The sequence below is a fragment of the Rhineura floridana genome, chromosome 7, assembly GCF_030035675.1.
Source record: "Rhineura floridana isolate rRhiFlo1 chromosome 7, rRhiFlo1.hap2, whole genome shotgun sequence".
Taxonomy (NCBI): Eukaryota; Metazoa; Chordata; class Lepidosauria; order Squamata; family Rhineuridae; genus Rhineura; species Rhineura floridana.
The window spans coordinates 65553289-65573652 of NC_084486.1; the positions used below are offsets into that span (position 1 = coordinate 65553289).

The 20364-nt window shown below is 41.4% G+C and overlaps 1 protein-coding gene across 1 annotated transcript in view; it reads left to right on the forward strand.

Moving 5' to 3' along the window:
• Positions 1–4263: 4263 nt before the first annotated feature.
• The window catches only part of FGFR2 (fibroblast growth factor receptor 2), a 198703-nt gene continuing 182602 nt past the window's right edge, over positions 4264–20364 (forward strand). Inside the window, exon 1 of the mRNA XM_061635811.1 lies at positions 4264–4347. The gene's annotated coding sequence lies outside the window, so the exon portion shown is untranslated. The remainder of the gene's footprint in view (positions 4348–20364) is intronic.

Genomic DNA, 20364 nt, shown 5'->3' on the forward strand with positions numbered 1-20364 from the left:
CACAGCGAGAGCTTCAAGGCTCCATCATTCCCTTGCTTAACTTACCTTGTTCTGCGGTTGCGCACGCAGCAGTGCCCTTAAGAAAGATGCTGGCTGAGGTTTCCCTAAGGAGCTGACGCCTGTGCCACCATCTTGGTTCATGGCAGGGATGTGAGCACGCAGCACGCATGTGTGCCATCAGCCAAGATGGTGGCAGAGGCTTCAGCCCCTTAGGAAAACCTCAGCTGCCATCTTTCTTAAGGGCACCACTGCGTGCGCAACCGCAGAACAAGGTAAGTTAAGCAAGGGAATGGCAGAGTGTGAGGATCCCACCTCAGACCACCACCTGTCAGGTCCCTCCAGTCAGGATCCTGGGTTTTATTTGTTCTATCACCAGCTCTAGCACAGATCTTGCAAGATCCCACTGCTAGGCAGCACCACCAGCCACTCCCTATTTCACAATATTGCCTGGGGACTTTGCCTTAGTCTCCTTCTGGCTTATTGTTACTTAGTGTCTGGGTGTACTTGCAGGCCACAACCCCCCCTGTATCTTTGTGCCAATAAAGCATACAGCCCTGGGTTGCCCTGGATACTTGATGATACACTGTCTCTTCACCGCTGCCACCATTGATACTGTTTCTGCACCTTGGTAATTACCCTGCCCACCCTTCTGGTCTGTGAAAGCCCTAGCCAAGGATCAGGCTTTTGGTAAACCAAGAATAATATTTGTTTATAAACACCAAGAAATAACAAGATTACTTTAGGTATATTTAACAAGCATATGGTTTCATATAGTGTCACTCTTTATGTTTCCAGTCATATATAATCTGCCTTAATACCAGCCAAATATAATCCAACCCACAACCAACTCCAACTCCCAAAACACTACAACCAACCGATCCTCTCTCAACTGTCATCCTCTCATTTATACCTTCAGCCGCTCAAATGCTCAGCCAATCATCATACAGCATTCTCCAGCATTCTAGCCCATGTACTCTCCCCTCTCACTCAATCCACTTACCATGTATACTTTAATAAACCTGCACTTACCATATTTACAGTTATCAAAATACAGGGGCATCACACGGAGTCCTGAAGCTCTCTCTGAGCGATCCGAGGCAGCAATCCTGCCGCGAATCGCAGAAGGGGAGCAGAGGGGCCCTCGGGCCAGTGCCCCGCCTGGCCACCCCTTGGAATTGGCCCTGGGTAAGACCATGACATGTATGAATAACCTGGAAGGTTTGCTGCTAGGCTCCAGTCTTGCTTGTATCTGACCAGTTTTCACATCTGACACTTTACAGCAGTATATGTTTATTGCCATTTTTCTTTGTGCCTTTTCAAAGCATTCATGTAATGTTGGAAGCGGCCTTCCTGAATGCATCCCATCAGCCCCTTCTTCCATATGCATTTCTCAGTTTCTCTGGTCAGCCCCTGAGCTCCAGTTGAGTAATGAGGCGCCACTGTCTTGGAGCCAATCTGGATAAGTACTGACCATGTTTTATTAGTGCTTTGAATTACAGAGATAGCACATGCAGAGAGTGAAGCAGTTTTCGCCTACCCTGAAATCATTTGAACGCACACTTAAAAAGAACAATAAGGAGCATCCCATGTTGCTGTCAGAGAAAGACGTCAGATGAGTATTTTTTTCACGCGGCTGCAAGAAGAAAGAACAGAGACTCCTGAGAAAAGGACTGCCTGAAATTTTTTTTGTTGTTTAAAAGAACTTGCTTGAAGCCGCAATCCATGTTGGAAAGCAATTGGGATAATATTTCAGTCTTGGAGTTCTGACACATGTTGTGACAGCCTGTGGCAGACATGCCAAGAGCTTCATTCCATAAATCACATATTGAGAAAAGGACGCCTCTGTGCTCGGTAGTAGTAGTAGCAGCAGAAACAGCCGTCGTTCCTTCTTTTTCTTGGCTGCCTTGCTTGGATGGGGTAGAGAGAAAGACTTAACCTTCAGTCAGTAGAACCTACAGAGAAATAACGGAGCATCTGAGAATTCCAACTCTTGCCTTGTTAAATGAAACTCAGTTCATGTGAAGATATATATATATATATATATATGTACTGAGTGTTACAAATGTGAGGATTCAGTGGAATTCTATTGTTATTTAGTTTTCTGGCAGCTTTTTTTAAAAAAATTGCCTTTCAGACCAGGCAAATCACTTAAAATGGAAATAACAGTTTAAAAAGGGGTGGGGAGGCATGATGAGAAAGAGGACCTTTATGAGTGGGACCTGCAACAAAATGTTGCAGTGTAGAGTGCTGCTGTGCAGGATTCCAGCCACTCAGTCCCAATCTCTCCCTTGCCTTCCCATTTCCCAGTTTTTCTAAAGTCAGTCAGTCAGCACTGTGAGCCCATTAAACATCCTCAGTCCTCACTAAGAGGCTTTAGGGATTGGGTTTCTCTCCTTATAAGTTGTTGTTGTTATTTCTGCAAAATTCTGGATTTCCCCAAGCCCTCTGATACCTTCCTCTTGTGCTTGGGCCTTGCCGCTTAGGCTAAATAAGCTACAGCATTCTCTCCCTCAGGACTGGAAACAGAAGGAAGGATCTCTAATATGAGTTTTGCTGGAAGGATTTATTAGATATGGGGACAATAATATATTCATCAGTGGTTATTTTCACGCCTGGTAATCTTGTTTCCTTTTAAAATATGTCCATTGTTCTTTGTTAAATACATCTGAATAAGTTTTTAATGGGCACTGTCTCTGTGGAGACAGAGAGCCTGCCACACAACTCCTTGAGGGAAAAGAAAGTCGGTAGAGTGGCTATTTATGCACTGCAAAAAAGAAAAAAGAGATAGATTTGCATACAATGCAAAATACAGATAGATAGATAGATATAGAGATAAATATTCAGATGATAGATAGATAGATAGATAGATAGATAGATAGATAGATAGATAGATAGATAGATAGATAGATAGATAGATAGATAGATAGATAGATAGATAGATAGATAGATAGATAGATAGATAGATGAAAGGATAGGAAAGGAAAGATTGGAAGAGCAACCTTCATGAGAATATATTATTTTTCAATATTAGAAGAGTTAATGGGTAAGGCTGCAATCCAATACATGTCTACTCAGAAGTAAGCTTCATTGGGTTCAATGGGACTTACTTCCAGGCCTATGTCAGCTGGCAGAATTTTGTTAAGGTACTTTGATTTCCTTGGGTCTACTCTGAGTATGACTAACATTGTGGTGTAGTGGTTAAGGTGTTGGACTATGACCCGGAAGACCAGGGTTCGAATCCCCACATAGCCATGAAGCTCACTGGGTGACCTTGGGCCAGTCACTGCCTCTCATCCTCATGAAAACCCTATTCATAGGGTCGCCATAAGTGGGAATCGACTTGAAGGCAGTACATACATAACATGATGAAAATGACTGAAATCATTGATGATTTTGCCATAGACATATTTTATGTATAATACATTAATAAAAACTATTAAAGATGTACTCCTGTCGTTGGAAATATGCAGTAGTGGTCAGTGTGTGGGGTGGAGACGCAGCGCCACTTTCCCAATGCCAGTGTCACTGTAGCTTACTGGGGCTGGGCAGGGTCAAGGTTAGGGCTCTACGAGCACACTGTTGGAAGTGCTGGTGTGTCCATGCAGCCTTGCCCACCCTCCTACCCTCCAGCCAGGTAAGTTGCAGTGACTACGTTTTTGGGAGGGCGGCTCCAACCACTCCTGGAAATACCACAGCCAACATTTGCTCAGAGAGGCAGAGCTCTTACAGGATGGGAGCAGAGTTGATACCCCCTTAACACCCAGTTCATCATTTTCTTAGGATGGAGAAGAGCTGGTGAATGAATGTAAGAAGTTTATCTACGTGGATAGGAAGTGGACTTGCTGCTGTTGGTTAATAAAGGCTGGAGCAGAGGTCCTGCACTAGTTTAGCTCAGCAAGGGAATACACAACTTCTAACACATTTTTAAAAAACACCAAAGCAAACCAAAAAGAATATAGATAATGACATGCCTGTCTTCATTATTTGCATCCCAGGCAGTTTTAAATAGATGCCAGTGGCATTTGTGCAAACACACAGCAAACATAACAGTGTTTCAGAAAGAGCTCTGTTTTCCACAAGATAGTCTATTGCTTGTTGACTGGTCAAAAAATGCAACATTTGCTCTCTGTATCTTAAGGCACTCAGTGAGTTAACTTTGCATTGTGATATTTTCTGAGTTGCAAAGTCTCTGCCTCTTTGTAAGAATGCCACCCACACGATAGGGGAGAGCTGTCAAGCTGCAACATGCAGAAGGTACTTAGACACACCTATTCAAGCACCACTTTGTCCTTGTAGTGCCTCGTGTTCCTGAAGCCTCTGCGTCTTGCATGGAGAAACAGAGATCAGGTAGCGTGGAGTTTATTTTCAAAATGTACTTAAATGGGCTTTGTGCTGCAGTGTATAATGGGGCAGAACCCTTTTGTTGCACATTTCTATGCATTTTCTTCATGGCATTTGGAGGTGGGGAATCATACATGCATTAAAATGGAAACAGTTGCTGCTGCAGCATGCCTTTTTATTTTGACTCTGTTCTTGATGTAAAATTGCTTCTACTTATGTGTGCTTGATTTTGTGTACTAAAGGGTGGGTCAGACAAGGATCATGTGGATTTCTTACTGAGCTGGCTGGGCAGCAGGGGCGTAGTCATCTGGGGTCTCAGAGGGTACTTTTTTGGGAGCAGGGTCCCAGCAGGGTCCCTATGTCTCCAGCATCCTACAAGCCAATCAGTATGAAAGGGGAGTCTGTTAGCCACTTAGAAGAGTCTCTTAACATGCTTCCTTGTCCTTTCCTGCTGATTGGAGCCAATCTGAGTGAAAGCCACTGAGAAGATTCTTCATGGGCTGGATTGTTGTTGTTATGTGCCTCCAAGTCGATTACAACTTATGGCGACCCTATGAATCAGTGACCTCCAAGAGCATCTGTCATGAACCACCCTGTTCAGATCTTGTAAGTTCAGGTCTGTGGCTGGATTGGTCCCTATTTATTGTTAGGGGGCAGGGAGGGAGAGGAGATGTTTGGCTGACATCATAAGGGGTGGGAGATAATTTGTTTTTTATGGGCTGGATGGAGGCTTTTTATTGTCAGAGTAGAGAGAGGGAGAGGAGATTCTTGGCAGCAAAATGCCCCAAGAAAGGACTGAGTGAACTGGCCCTTTTAAATTTATTTGTATTTATTTACAGTATCTGAAAAATTGATGTAGGCTTATGCAAGACAGTTAACTCCCATTAGGGGTAAGAGAAAGAACTTATTATAATTAATTAAAAGAAAAAGCTTAGTAGTACTTTGAAGAGGACCAGATGTTTATTTTCTTTCTGAGCCTAGGGACTGTGTCTTTCATGATGGTGGTGTGAGGGGAAGAGAGCAGGATTATAGTTGATAGCACAGACATCCTGGAATTGGTAATCCAATTAGCAGGGCACGTGTGGGGTTGCTGTCTACTTCCAGCCCCAATTTCACTTTGAGTGGGGAGGTGGAAGAGTAGCTTGACCTGTGGTTGTTTGTGTGTGTTTTAAACAGGATTGGGAGAGCATTACTGAATGAACAGAGATCTAGGTTTCTGCTCACAACTGAGGAGGTGGGACTTAACTGTGTGCACACTCATGAGAGTGAGCATAGGACTAAAGCTCTGTTTCTTTGCAAAGGAAAGGACCAGAACAAGTGGAGGCCACACATCTTTTTTCCTATCTGAGAAGTAACTGTGACAGCTGCAGCCTTGTAGCCAGCCTCCTTTTTTTGGTGGGGCAACTACATTTCTAGGTGGGGCAGCCACATTTCTAGATGGGGTATTAAGGGAGGAGAGGCTGATAGTGCCAGCCAGTTACCCCCCCCCCTTCCTGGTGAAGAAGATGTGAGAGACATGCCAGGGGAAGGAAAAGGCAGTGACCTTCCCCATCACTTCTCTGTCCAGAGAGAGTGTTCTTACATGAATGAACTTTAATCTGCTAAATTGTCTTACCCTTTTTGAGAGATCCCTAGGAAAAGAGACTCAAAAGCTTGCCTTTGCCAATAGCTACAGTCCCCTTTCACCTGTGTTCTGATTCTTCATGAATTGAACTTCTTTGGTTATAACAGTGGGCTCCTGAGCTTGGCTTTGACGCTGCATTAGGTTTCTCAGTTTTAGATTTCATCTGAAAAACAAACTTGTCCATACTACAAGTTTAGGGAAGGGCAGAGAGAAAATAAATACTATAGGCTGTGTTTGTTAACTCCTCCTTGAGAGTCTCTCCTTCTAGTCTTGCTCATGGCCTTTAGATTTTCCTTTCTGTTGGACAATCAAGGGAAAACTACTGGCTGCTATATAATGGATGAAATAAGCAATTGGAAACTAATTGTGGAAAGTAATTGGGATTTTTTTACTGGTTGCTGGTTTGATTTTTCTGTCCAGGAACCCTGAAAAGGCCTCATGCTGAGCTGCATATATTGGGAAAATCAGAAATGAGGCCTGAGTTGCAGCCTAAGGGTCCAGCCAGCAAGCTAACTGTAGTGTACACAGCAATACTTCTGTTCCTCTAACTGTAGTGTACACAGCAATATTTCTATTCCTCTAGGGCTGTTTTTATCCTTTGCCATCAAGTAATCAAGAAAAATATGACCCTCCGTGGTGCAGAGTGGTAAGCGGCAGTAATGCAGCCGAAGCTCTGCTCACAGCTGGAGTTCGATTCCAACGGAAGGAGGAAGTCGAATCTCCAGTAAAAGGGGTCAAGGTCCACCCAGCCTTCCATCCATCCGTGGTCGGTAAAATGAGTACCCAGCATGTGCTGGGGGGTAAAGAAAGGCCGGGGAAGGAACTGACAATCCCACCCCATATATACGGTCTGCCTAGTAAACGTCACAAGACGTCACCCTAAGAGTCGGAAACGACTCGCACTATAAGTGCGGCGACACCTTTACCTTTACTTTTAATCAAGAAAAAGAAGAAAAATAGCCACTATAATTGTTAGTATAATGAGTAGCCATTTTTTCAGATCACTTTAAGTTATCTCTTTATTTCACCCTTTAGCAATAAGGGTGCCACTCTTGCTCTCTTCATTATAATGACTGCAGAATAAACAAACTCTTACTTGTTATGCAGGTAAACAAACATGCTTCTTTATTGCTGAGTAGACAGCACAACTGAAACTGAAAAGCAGAGGAAAGGAAAGTCCAAGGGATGGAGTCTAACTGTAGCCCATAATACAAAGTTCTAATATTTAACTCTACAAGGGTCATGTTACTATACAAGCTGTGTTTTTCAGGATCACTTAGGCAATTATAGGGTGATTATGATCATGAAAAATCCACCCTCAGTCAGGGAAAATGTTGAGTAAGCAGACTTTTGGGGGCTCTTCCAGATGAGGCTTTTGTTTATTTATTATTTGATTTATATCCTGCCTTCCTCCCAGTAGGAGCTCAGGGCGGCAAACAAAAGCACTAAAAACACATTAAAACATCATAAAAGCAGACTTTAAAATATAGTAAAACAAAATATCTTTAAAAACTTTTTTTTTAAAAAAGCTTCAAAAACATCTTTTTTAAAAAAAAATAGAAAAGGTTTAAAAACATCATAAAAAGCAATTCCAACACAGACGCAGACTGGGATAAGGTATAAACTTAAAAGGCTCGTTGAAAGAGGAAGCTCTTCAGTAGGCACCGAAAAGATAACAGAAATGGCGCCTGTCTAATATTTTGTTGTGCACTGGCCTTGCGTTATTAACGGATTTTTTTCCAGAGGGTCCTATTCTTAAATTTCTCCTGTTCTTAAAGTAAGCTGTCTTTCTTTAAATGGAGATTATAATTGTCTGTCATGCCACAAATTAAAAAGAAGATAATTTCCCCAAAAAATCCTAGAGGGGGAGCACCGCTGTAGAGGGGCAGCACCCTCATCCCCTCCCACTACAGGTCTGGACAGCAGAGAACCCTTCTGAACCAAAGTATTTGTTTGACGTGCCTTCCGCTTATCTTATTTGTCCCTTTCGCCCTGTACTCGTGCTTCTTCAAAGTCCATAGCGCCTTTGATAATGGCCAACCTCCAATTGGGACACTCATGGGCCAAAGCTTCCCAGTTCTCGATGCTCATGTTACATTTTTTTAGATTAGCTTTAAGAACATCTTTAAACCTCTTTTGCTGTCCACCAATATTCCATTTTCCATCCTTAAGTTGGGAGTAAAGTAGCTGCTTTGGAAGACGGTGATCAGGCATTCGAACAACATGGCCGGTCCAGTGAAGTTGGTGTTGGAGTATCATTGTTTCAACACTGGTAGTCTTTGCTTCTTCCAATACACTAACATTAGTCCGCCTATCTTCCCAAGTAATTTGCAGAATTTTCCGGAGGCAGCATTGGTGGAATCTTTCAAGAAGTTGGGAGTGCCGTTTATAGATGGTCCATGTTTCACAGGTGTACAATAAGGTTGGTAGTACAATGGCTTTGTAAGTAAGCATTTTGGTCTTCCTGCGAATATCCCAATCCTCGAACACTCTACGCTTCATTCGGGAGAATGCGGCACTCACAGAGCTCAGACGATGCTGAATTTCAGTGTCGATGTGACCATCTTCCATCTGGAAACCTACGTCCTCACTGGGGGAGGCTGTGTGGATCCAGAATTGGCCTCCACAGTCACTTACGGACCCACTGTTAAAGACCTTACCCTGGAAGACAATCTTACTTGGCCACGAGTGATTGCCAATGAATGAATGAACCAAAGTAAGACACTTTCCAGTTTAGTTAGGTGCTATTTGCAATGCTTAAGTGTCCACAATATCTCTGCAAGGGAGGAGGATGGGGAGAAAACCATACCTTGGTCATACCCCTGTGACTTCATTAGCTGTGCCCTCATGACGTCTTAGCAGCCCTACCAGGCCTAGTAGGCACCAGCCACCACTCCCAAGCCCTTCCATTCTACTGCAAGTGTAGATTAGTTTGTTCAGTTTTCAGACATATTCCTTCCTGGCTGACTTTTGCAAATCTTTCCCTTCATTGAGGCCCAGTCTATACATGTAGCAGAATGAAATGGTACCTTTTTGACATCGTATATAATACTATGTAGGCTGCACATGGGGATTTCTGAATGCGCCCCATGGGGGGGGGAATCCAACAGGTTATCAGCAGCAGCAGCAACCATAACCCAATACATCAGAAAGAAAAGTTCTCCTCTAGATTATGCCCTGCTATGCTGTTTTTTTGCTCACAGGAAGTTTTTTTAAAAAACAAATACAACAAAGTACTCAAAAACGTCTATATTCTAAAATTCTACTACTTCTGGACCCTTTTCCGCCTTTTTATTCTACATATATAAACCAGATCTAATTAAAGGTTAAGTGGCTGAAGGGGGAATAATCAAATTTGACTGGAGGTGTGGCTTGACATGAATCCTGCCTTTTGTTTATGAGATAGACCATGTTCTGTTTGGACAAGAAGTTTATGCATGTCCGGCTTTCAGAGTAGTGACCATAGATAAAACAGCTCAATTAAGAGAGGTGATGTTAGCTTCTCAAAATATTGCAATAAACCAAGTCTGTACAACTTGTGATCTGCTAAGCCATGGAAGGGGAACCTTAGACCTGGGTGCCAAACACAACCCTCCAGGTCTCTCTATCCGGCCCTCAGGACACTCCCTAGGCTACATTCTCTCTCCTCAGGCCATATCCCTCACCTGCCTTGCTCTGCACCATGACTGAGTGCTTTTGCCTGTCTGGAATGAGCCATTGAACTGCAATCATTTTTTGCTTGCCTGGATGGAGGATGATGAGATGTGTGGTGTGTAGAAACCTCTGGTTTTTGTGTGACTGGAATGTAACCTATAGTAAGAGTCACATCCATTGTTCCACCCACTTTTGCCTCTGCCCCCACTTACCACTGGCATGTGGCCTCTGGAAGATTGCCCATTAAGGAATGTGGCCTTTGAGCTGAAAATGTTTCCCCATCCCTGCACTAAGCCAAGCTAGTGATTGGCCAAAGTTTACCCAGTGAGCTTCATGGGTGAAGAGGGATTTTAACTTGGATCACTCCACTCACAGACCAAGAAGCCTCCTCTTAAGTGGTTTTCCATTGCTGCCTGGAGGCCTTTATTCATTTCATTTTGAAAGGCCTTTGGCCTGATCTCTGTAGTTTTTGGTGGCTCCTCCTGGAATACAGAGCTTTTATTTATTTGCTGCTCTGTCTTCAATTGTGTTTTTTTAATTGTTGTATTATTTATTTTATTTATAAATATATTGACATAATGCTATTTCCTTTTTTAAAAAACATGAAGGCAGTGTATAGCAAAGAAAAAACCATGCAATAAAACTATTAAAATACAATAAAAACAAAGATCAACTATTGTAAAAAGACACATTTTTGATTGCCTGCATAAACCTGGCATAACAGAAAGGTTCTCAACAGACGTTTATAAGTTAAAACAGAAGGCTCCTGCTGAATCTTGGTTGGCAAAGCATTCCAGAGAACTGGGCCAATGACACTGAAGGCTTGATTTTGAGTCGATGTTAAATGAGTCTCGCCACTCCTGCCAATGATCTCAGTGACTGAGCTGGGATATAAGGGTTCAGGTGGTCCGTAAGATAACTCAACCTAATTGTTCAGGGCTTTATAAATTAATACAATGACCTTGAACCTGGCTTGGTAATGGATGGGCAGTCAGCGTAGATGATTTAAGAGTGGTGTCACATGTTATCAGCCATGTGTCCCCATCAGCACTCTTACCACTGCATTTTGTACCAGCCGAAGCTTACAAACCAGGACCAAGGGGAGCCCACACAGAGCATATTGTAGTAATCCATCCTCAAGGTTCCCAACCCATGGACTACAGTGGTCAGGCTATCCCTGTCCAGGAATAGGCATAACAGAGAAACCAGAAAAGGTAATCCTAGACACAGAGGGTACTTGGACCTCTAATGACAAAGATGAAACCCAGAGTGCTCATAAGCTACATGTCTGCTCCTTCAGAGGGAGTGCAACCCTATCCAGAACAGACAATTTGCCATCTACCAGCCCCTGGAACTTCCTATCCAAGGAGCCTCTGTCTTCCCAGGATTCAAGCACAGTTTACTGGTGCTCATCCAATCCACTAAACATTCAGACACCAATCCAGAGTGTTCACAGCCTCTCTTGATTTAGATGTTATGTAGAAATAGAGCAGCATATCATCAGCACAATGATGTCACCTTGCTCCAAAACTCCTAATGACCTCTCCCAACAGCTTCTTATAGATATTTAATAGCACTGGAGAGAGAATAATACCCTGCAGAACCCTATAGCACAAGAGCCAGGGGGGCAAAGAACAGTCATCTAGTGCTACTCTCTGGATGTGGCCCTGAAGATAAGAGCAGAACCACTGTAATATGGTACCTCTGCTACCCATCCCATTGAGTCAGTCCAGGAGGATACCATGGTCTATGATAACAAATGCTGCTGAGAAATTGAGCAGAAGTAACAGGGTCACGCTTCCCCTGTCTCTCTCACAATAAAGGTCATCCATCATGGTGACCAAGGCTGATTATGTATATTCAATATATTGTATGATTTTATGTTAAATCGCTGATGTTAACTGCCTGGACTTTACTTTGGAGAAGTGAGGCAGGATAAAAAAAAAAACTTGAAAGAAATATGGTGGCCTGTAAGGTGGTCAACAATGGCAGTCTAAGGTAGGCGGGAAAATCATGAGGCTTCCTGAGCTCTTGGAGGGCCACCTACCATGAATGGCTGGGTTGTGTGTGTGTGTGTGCTGGTGGGTCATGAGCTGTGGAGGTTTGCTTTGAACCAAGTTATACAGGGACTTGGGCTTGGAGAACCTCTGTTGAAGCATTTCACTTGCAGAAAAGACATCTTGGCTTACTGATGACTGGAGAACTCACAGCACTGAGGAAAGAACAGCAAAGTCAGATGGCTGGGGCAAATTTTAGAGAAAACTTGTAATGCATTGTTTCCTCTGAGGCTCCCTGAGCCCTTTTTGCTCCTTTAAAATGGAATTTGCAGGGATTTATTTTATTGTGAACATATTTTCCTACTGAAAATTGTCCATATGTTTAAGTATTTGATGAACGCTCCAGGAGTTAATAATATTATTTACTACATATATAGATAGAGAGTAAGGCATGTGTGTGTGAGAGAGATCGATTACATGTAAGCTTTCCACTGTCCAGATGTTTGAGCTCATGGTGATTGCTCCCAAGTAAACCTTTCCCCAGCAGATAAGCAACCTCTTAATGGTGACTGAAAGCACTGGATTGTGTTGTTCTCAACTGTGAGATTTCTTGGTTCTTGGCTGTGACTGAGTTTTTTGCACTCAACCCTAAGGCAGATGATTCTGTCCCCGAGACAAAGATGATTGCTGTGTATACTACCATTATACTGTTTATGACTACCTTTATTTAAGCATGGTGTAAATTTTGTTCTCACTTCTATTTTGTACAACTATATTATAGTACTTTTATTTATACCAGAGACTGACCATGAAAATGAGACAGTTAATTTTGACAAAATAAGTTTGTGGTTGCAGGTTTATTAATGGCAGTGCTGCCTGGAAGCCCACCTGAGCCATAAATTGTCAAATTTAAATGGTCTATGTGTTTATGAGACTCCTAGTTGAGAGACTTAAACCTAGCTGGCAAATAAATTGTTTTTTGCATTGTTGTGTAACTTGTGGCACACCAGTTTTTCTTTTCACTGCTTGTTAGGTTAACCAACCAAAGAATTGTCCCTGAATGTCTCCAGTTCACCTTCATTACCGATGTCATTTAAATGAATTGACAAGTTCATTATATCCATTTCTCTGTAAATTTGTATATATGCATTAACATTAAAATTTTGTCTTATGATTTATTTAATGGAGATCCAAAGTATGAGCTGTCTACTCCTAAAATAGTGCTGTGTAAGATTGGGGTGGTGGTGGAGAGGACAGGCTTAATGGGCTGAAGGACTGCTTAAAGTTGGTCAAACCACTGGCCAAGTCTGGCCAGCACACTCTTTTGTTAGGTGAACTGCAGACATTGTATTAGATAATTGCTTCTTGATACAGGATCTCTGGGGGAGTGTTCTGAATAGAAAAAACAACGAGAGAAGGGTGCAGACTCTCCCCCCTCCCAGACAGGTATGAGGTAATCCATATTTGGATTCCTGCATTGAGCAGGGGGTTGGACTTGATGGCCTTATAGGCCCCTTCCAACTCTATTATTCTATGATTCCATGTCTCTGTGTGAAGAAAAATGAAGTCAGACACAGAGAGACACCAAAAGGTGTTTGGGCTCTGTAGGCACCATCACAGGATGCTGGCTGTCTCCCTGGAGTTCTAATGTGGGAGCTATGAACTTTGGCTGTCTATTGGAGTGTTTAAGCTGTGCCTCCACACATGTGCCACCTGTATATTTGTAAATATGGTAAACACAAAAATTACAAAATGCTGATAAATCTTCAGTAGCCTTATTCCAAATGAAACTAAACCCAGGTAAGTGCTGAGCTGTCAAAACTTCTTATTGTATGAAGAATTGGGAAGATTGTAACAGTGTTTTGGCCTCAAATGAAACCAAATATGGCTTTTTCTTATACCTGCATAGCAGAAAGGGCTTGCCCTGTTAACTTGCCATTTTAGTTATGTGGGCACACAAGTTCTTTTGAACACCATTGTTGCTACTCAAAGCATCTGAATTGCTTTTAAAGGTGATGTTTTGAAATGCCCATTACATTCAGTGTTCAGGAAGTTCTGGATCTTTCTGAAGTTCAGGGAAGGATATGTGTAGTTTCAGCAATACAAGTAGGAAAAATGTGAGGTCTAGTATTTTTATCAAGCTACTTAAACTTTTAGTAAAAAAGATGGCTAAGTAAGATTCTTCTCATTAATGAAAATATCAAGAGATCTAAAATGAACTTAATTTCCTAAATTAGAAATAAACTCAAACGGGCATTTTCCAAACTATTCTAATTTAATTAACCACAAATTGGGCAGCCCAAAGTTTGGTTCTGAATCTCTCCAAAAATGTTCAGGACTCACAGTTCATACAAAGAATAAAGCTTCAAGGTGGAATACAGTTTATTCTATGTTCTAATGTTCACTTGTTTATTTATGTATCAGATTTATGAATTTTCTTATTGATCAGATCCATTTGTATATCTCTCCTAATTTAGAAAATCACAGAGCAGTTAACAAATAAAAATGCACAGCCGTACAACAAAATAAAAACATCCATTTACATACTAGTCTTCATAAGAGTCCAGGGCATTTGAGTCCAGGGCATTTTGCAATTATTCTGAATTCCAGTTGCTGGAAACCTCCAGAGGGAAGAGTGGCCTTGTGCTCAGGTCCTGCTTGTGCGCTTCTTCCCATAGGCATCTGGTTGGCCAGTATGAGAAAGTAGGCTTTCCTTATGTGCTTATGTTCTTAAGGCACTATAAACAGGAATATAAAATTTGATAAAAATACTATGCATTTATTAAAAGCAGAAAACTGCAATTCATTGATTGAGAGATCAATGCTAAATTGCCAAGGAAGGTAGATAAGAAGTTGTTGGATGCTGTGGGCTTCCCTCTCTGCCAACAGCAAGGGAGACCCATGGATAGAAGGAAGTCTCATTTGCAGCACTGCAAAACTCTGGTACTATTGCTGTACTGCCAGGTTTTTCATGTTTAGCTCATCTCTGTTTTATACAGTATAGAGGGACGTTTTAGCAAGTAAACAATAAGTGGTGTGGCTCTGCCAGTTTCTTGGAAATGTCAGATTAGCTTTTATTAGAGTGAGGATCAGTAAAGTTGTTTTGGAAATGTGCTGGTGAGTGGACCCTTCTGGCTCTCCTACCAAGAGGAATATCAAAGGGGTTATTTATTTTACCCATGACATGCATGGGATAGATTAACTCACTTAATTCTATTGGAACACTGGCTTTACTCCAAAGACAAGTAAGATGTCTTTGTGGGTTTTATTAGTCTGTTTCAGATTCTACTGTTTAAAATGCTTTAGTGCATCTGAATTCTGTATGTTAATATTATCATTTGCTTATGAAATAAGAGTATCCAAATATGCTTAGTGACATCAGGAGGCACCATGCTTTAAGCACAATCTAAAAGTAAGGTGGTTGAAGATATCTCTAACTGATTTTCAATTGCAGATACAATCTTGTACTCTATGAGTACAGTTGAAGTCCCATTAAACTCAATGAGACAAATATGTGCCTAACTATTTAGGATTGCAACTTGAGTTTCTAACCCTTTAAATTGATTTAAATCATTGGGAATTTAAGTAGTTCTAAGGTACCATTCACACAAGCTGGGCAGAATTGCAATTGACCTTTGAGGACATCATAAAAGAGCATAAGTAACCCTAAAACATGCTGCAACAGTTTGAGCGTTCATGCCTGTAGAACTCCATGATAAAAGTTTTTTTTGTGGGGGGGATTATATTGTTAGATTACATTATAATGGCACCCATTATAAACTCTGCAGTTTGTTGTATTCAGTGGCATAGTCCTCACTTTCTTTTTTATTATTAAGATTTAAGCCCCTCAAATCGCAACCATGAGGATTCTGCTAACTTAGGGTATATTTCCCATTTTAGACATCTGGCTATCTGGCCTATGGTAGTTGTACATATCTGTGCCATCTCCATATGCCCCACAGGCAGGGTCTGGCATGTTAAGTGATGCAGCCACCTTGTTACAGCCAAGCAGATCTGGGTCTGGTCAGTACCTTGAAGAATGACTGCTTGGGAAACCCCATGTAAGCTGCCTTGAGATCTATGACGAAAGAACCGTGGAATATAAATGTACCAAATAAATAAAACAATTATATATAAATAGAGGGGATGTTCCAGTGCAAGAAGTATTTTTTCCTGCTACCATCCCTGCCCTGCAGTCAATACCTGGTTTTACTGTTTGTGTATAATTTAACTGTCGTTGTGGTTCAGGATATCTTCATCTCCATGTATTACTTGGGAAGGGGTGCCATTTTGAGTTAGATGAACAGCCAGCGAGAAAAGTGTTTATTAGCCCTCCTCCCCAATCCATTTCTGAATCATTTTCAAGTCATCCATTGCTGCTTTGTCCATGGGAAAAGAATTCTGGAACCAAATACATGCACATAATATACCAATGAATGAAATAGACTACACCTAACATACAGCTTCTCCTTGGGCTTCCCTTCCATTCAGCTAGATATTGGCTACCCAGCATGGCAGGGACATATAGCAGTGTTCCCACAGTGTTAGGGAAAGACTGCTAAACTGACCAGCTTCTAGGAAATCAGATTCTTCCAAATTGGTTACTTGCTATGGCATCAAAAATAGATTTGAATACAGTACCAGTACTATGTTATCTCTTCACTTCTCCCCTTTTCTGAGGCTTAGTATGGACTGTAGTGACTTGGCTACACTTGCATGACATGCAGGAAGGAGCACCAACACTGCAGACACCAAAGTATCTGTGCAGAAGGATTTGGGAATGTGTCATTTTTTCCCCTTTTGAAAAATCGTGTCAAGTCATTTTTGACAGGAGAGGATATTAGCTGTTACAGCAACTATAGCTCATTTTCTAAGGCAAATTTCAAATAAACTTCAACACAATATGCAATCAATTTTTATTCTTCCTTGTCCCCTTCTTCCAGCAACAAACTTGAACTAGCTTTAGTGTGAGATTGAATAGTGACCAATCACTTTTTTTTTAATCTTCTGGTAACACTTATTACAATGGATTTTGCTGACTTTTTTTGTTTTTAAGACCAGAGCCTTCCTGGTTTAGTTGTGTGAACAGAGAGAGGCGATTGGTTACAATGTCTCATTCAGCATTCTATTTGCAAGTTAGTGGTTATTTTTTGACAGTTTCTTTGCTTTGTGACCTTGAATATTAACATATTGGAATGAAATTTAGCACACATGTTCATGGCTCAGTTCTGTGTTTCATATAAGAACAGCAGCTTGACCCTCACATGCCTATCATATGACAAAAGATGGCTGATATGCCACTATGCCATCAATTCTTTAGTTTACTACCTCCACCCATTTTAAAGGTGATGAAGAAAATACAAATCAAAAGGCGAATCAGGGAATAGAGATTCAGCCTGTGCTAGATGGGGTTACACTCCACCTGAAGACGCAGGTTCGCAATTTGGGTGTGCTCCTGGACTCAGCTTTAAACTTGGAGGCCCAGGTTTCTACGGTAGCCAGGAGTGCTTTTGCACAGTTAAGATTAGTGCGCCAACTGAGCCTGTTCCTTGAGCCGTCTGATCTGGCCACAGTGATACATGCCTTGGTTACATCCTGTTTAGATTACTGTAATGTGCTCTACATGGGGCTGCCTCTGAAGACTGTTCAGAAACTTCAGCTGGTGCAATGAGCTGCGGCCAGAATGCTAACTGGGGCTGGATACAGGGATCATACAACTCCCCTGTTACAGCAGCTCCACTGGCTGCCAATTTGTTTCTGGACACAATTCAAAGTGCTGGTTATCACCTACAAAGCCCCCTATACGGCTTAGGTCCAGGGTATTTGTCAGACCGTATCTCCCTATATGAGCCTGCCCGGGCCCTGAGATTCTCAGGAGAGGCCCTTCTCTCAATCCCCACATCTACACAAGTACATTTAGTGGGGACGCGAGATAGGGCCTTTTCAGTGGCTGCCCCTAGCCTCTGGAATTCCCTTCCTAGGGAGGCAAGAATGGCCCTCTCTTTGCAATTCTTCTGTCGGCAGGTAAAGACTTTTTTATTCCAACAGGCCTTTGGAGATGAAGGTTGCTAAGGTCATGACTTGAAGAGGGTGCTGCATTGTTATTGTTTAATTGTACTATTTTAAACTGAGGTGATTTATTAAGTGTATGTTTGAACAGTTTTAATATTGTAAATAGTTTAATTCTATTTATTTTAGATTATTGTATGCTCTTAATTATATGTATTTTTTCTGGAAGCTACCTTGAGTTCCAGTTTGGAAAATAGGGCGGGGTAAAAATAAAGATAATAAATAAAATAAATAAATAAATTTACCTTTATAAAACAACTTTCTGCATTTCTAGCATGAATCCCAGTCCAGTCTTTTCAGACATTTTCAGGGGAGTGAGCAATAATGCAAAACATTACAATGCAACATCACATGAAGATTGAGGAATCTCAGTAAGATGTGGCATGTATGGTCATGATATAATTTTCTGTTTGAAGTTCAAACACTTGCTCAACCTGTGCACAAATTTTCTAAGGTGTCTACATATTATTTTACAATAAGTCAAACATATTGTAATGTGATATATGCCTTTGAGATAGATGGCTCAACTAGATCAGGCATCTATGATAAGGATCTGCTTTGAGTAGGGATGGAAGAATCTGTCCATTTCGATTCTCTCAGTTTCTCATTTTTTCCAATCTTAAATTTGGTTCTCCACATTTCTGCAGCAATCTGTGATTTTATTTTTAAAAAATCCTCATGAAACGTTTTCAGCATTTTAGTGCAAATTTCTCCTGAGAAACAGTTTTGCATGAAATTTTGACTGATGTACACATTTTTACAAGCAATTTCTCCTAATATTGTGCAATTTTGTATGTTATTTTCACAAATATATGTGTTTTTATCCAAACCTTATTCTAATATATGCATTTTTGTAAGCATAGCTTAGTTGGACAACTACAGAGCAAAGTTCAGAGAAGTGTGAATTTCAAAGGATGGCTGTTCTAATTTTGGTTCTCATAGTGTTTTGGAAGTTGCAAATTTGATAAATTTAAATGCAAACTGAATCAATTTTCTCCCCCACCCCTACCTGTGAATTTTAAAAAACATAAAACTTTTAAAAAAGCAGCCACAGTGGTGAGGGAGAGGGGTTTTTCAAACTCATTTCTCCATGCTGCTTTCCTGATCTTATTGGAGTACTCCCTGCTGCCTCAAAATCTGCTGTTTATCACATTGAGGAAAAAATACACAGATATCTATGTAGTACCTGTTTGTTTTCTCCAATGAGACAAACAGCAGACAATTTAGAGTGGGAATATGAGATGGAGGAAAATGTTAACTCCTTTCTTCCAGTGCAGCACTCTCAGTATAGTGCTGGGATATAGGATTCTGCATTTTTTTCTCCTCCATTTTTTTCTCAAGTAAGGAAAGAATTTGCATTTGAAAATTATCAAAGGGGACAACAATTTCAGTGCAATTTTCATGGGTGGGGCACTGGATTTTTGTTGCATGTGCCTTACCTTACCTCTGCGATGGCCAAGAGGTATTTGTGAGCATCTTTTCATTCATTCTACAAATAGTCTCTCCATTGGTTTTCACTCTGGGACCTTTCCGGGTGCTCACCCTTCCTGAAAACCCCATGATATCCCAGTTCAAGTTTTTCTGTAAATGCAGGAAAGTAGCGTGGCTACCTGACAGCTGCTCATTGTTATATTTTTTCTAAAAGGACATTTTTTAAAGACTTTAAAAAAGGTTAAAAAATCAGTGAATGCACCAGTTGCAGGTGCTCAGTAGCCAGATGTACCCTCCAGATGTTTTGGACTACAACTCCCAGAGAGCTTTGGCTATGGGGTGGAAAATAAATAAATAAATAAACTCCCATCATCCCTGACCATCAACTATGCTGCGTGGTGCTGGTGGAAGTTGTAGTTCACAATATGTGGAGGAGGGAAACAGACTGCAGAATATGATACATGGGGTAGAGGGAACAAGGAGGGAACCAGCACACCATGTGCACCTTGGACTGTACATCTCCTGCATATTCAAACTCTTTCCAGGGCTTCTGTGTAGATTGCTGATTTGCTGCACTAGGAGGCCAATATATTTTTCTTGTAGCTGTCTGCGGCCTGATATTGGGAAAAGTGATATCATTTACCACCCAAATGGTCCCTTTCCTCAGTGATTGAGATGGGGTCAAATATCACACTTGTCAAAATGTTTAATTGCACATTCCTAACTTGTGCAGCCTTGGGCTCCAAAAAGGCAAGGACGTTAATCTAATCGCTATCTGAACCATCACCATCAGATCCTCCCCCACAAACTTTGTGTACGTTTGTTTCAGTATGATTTAGCAATCCCTTTGAAGCCTCAGAGGAGGTTATCTGTGTTCTCTCCAGCAAACATAAGCAGGGTGTGTCCCTGTGAAGGTGCATGTGATAACAGAGTGAGTTATACAGGAATTTCTCCCAGAGGCCACGACTGCCTCCATGTTTGGTCTGAATGCCAACAGATATGATCATTGGATAAGTATCTAAACTGTAATTACAGATGTTTTAAGACAAAAGGCTGCCTTCACTCATATCTATGGCACCATTAAAACAAGAATTTTCAGGCTGCAATTCCAAACACATGTACTAGAGAGCAAGCCCCACTGAAGACAGTGGGACTTGTTGCAGACTAAACACGCATAGGATTGCAGTATCAGACTTCTTCGTAAACATAAATTGTGCACTAGAGTTTATCATCTCAGCCTTCTTATCG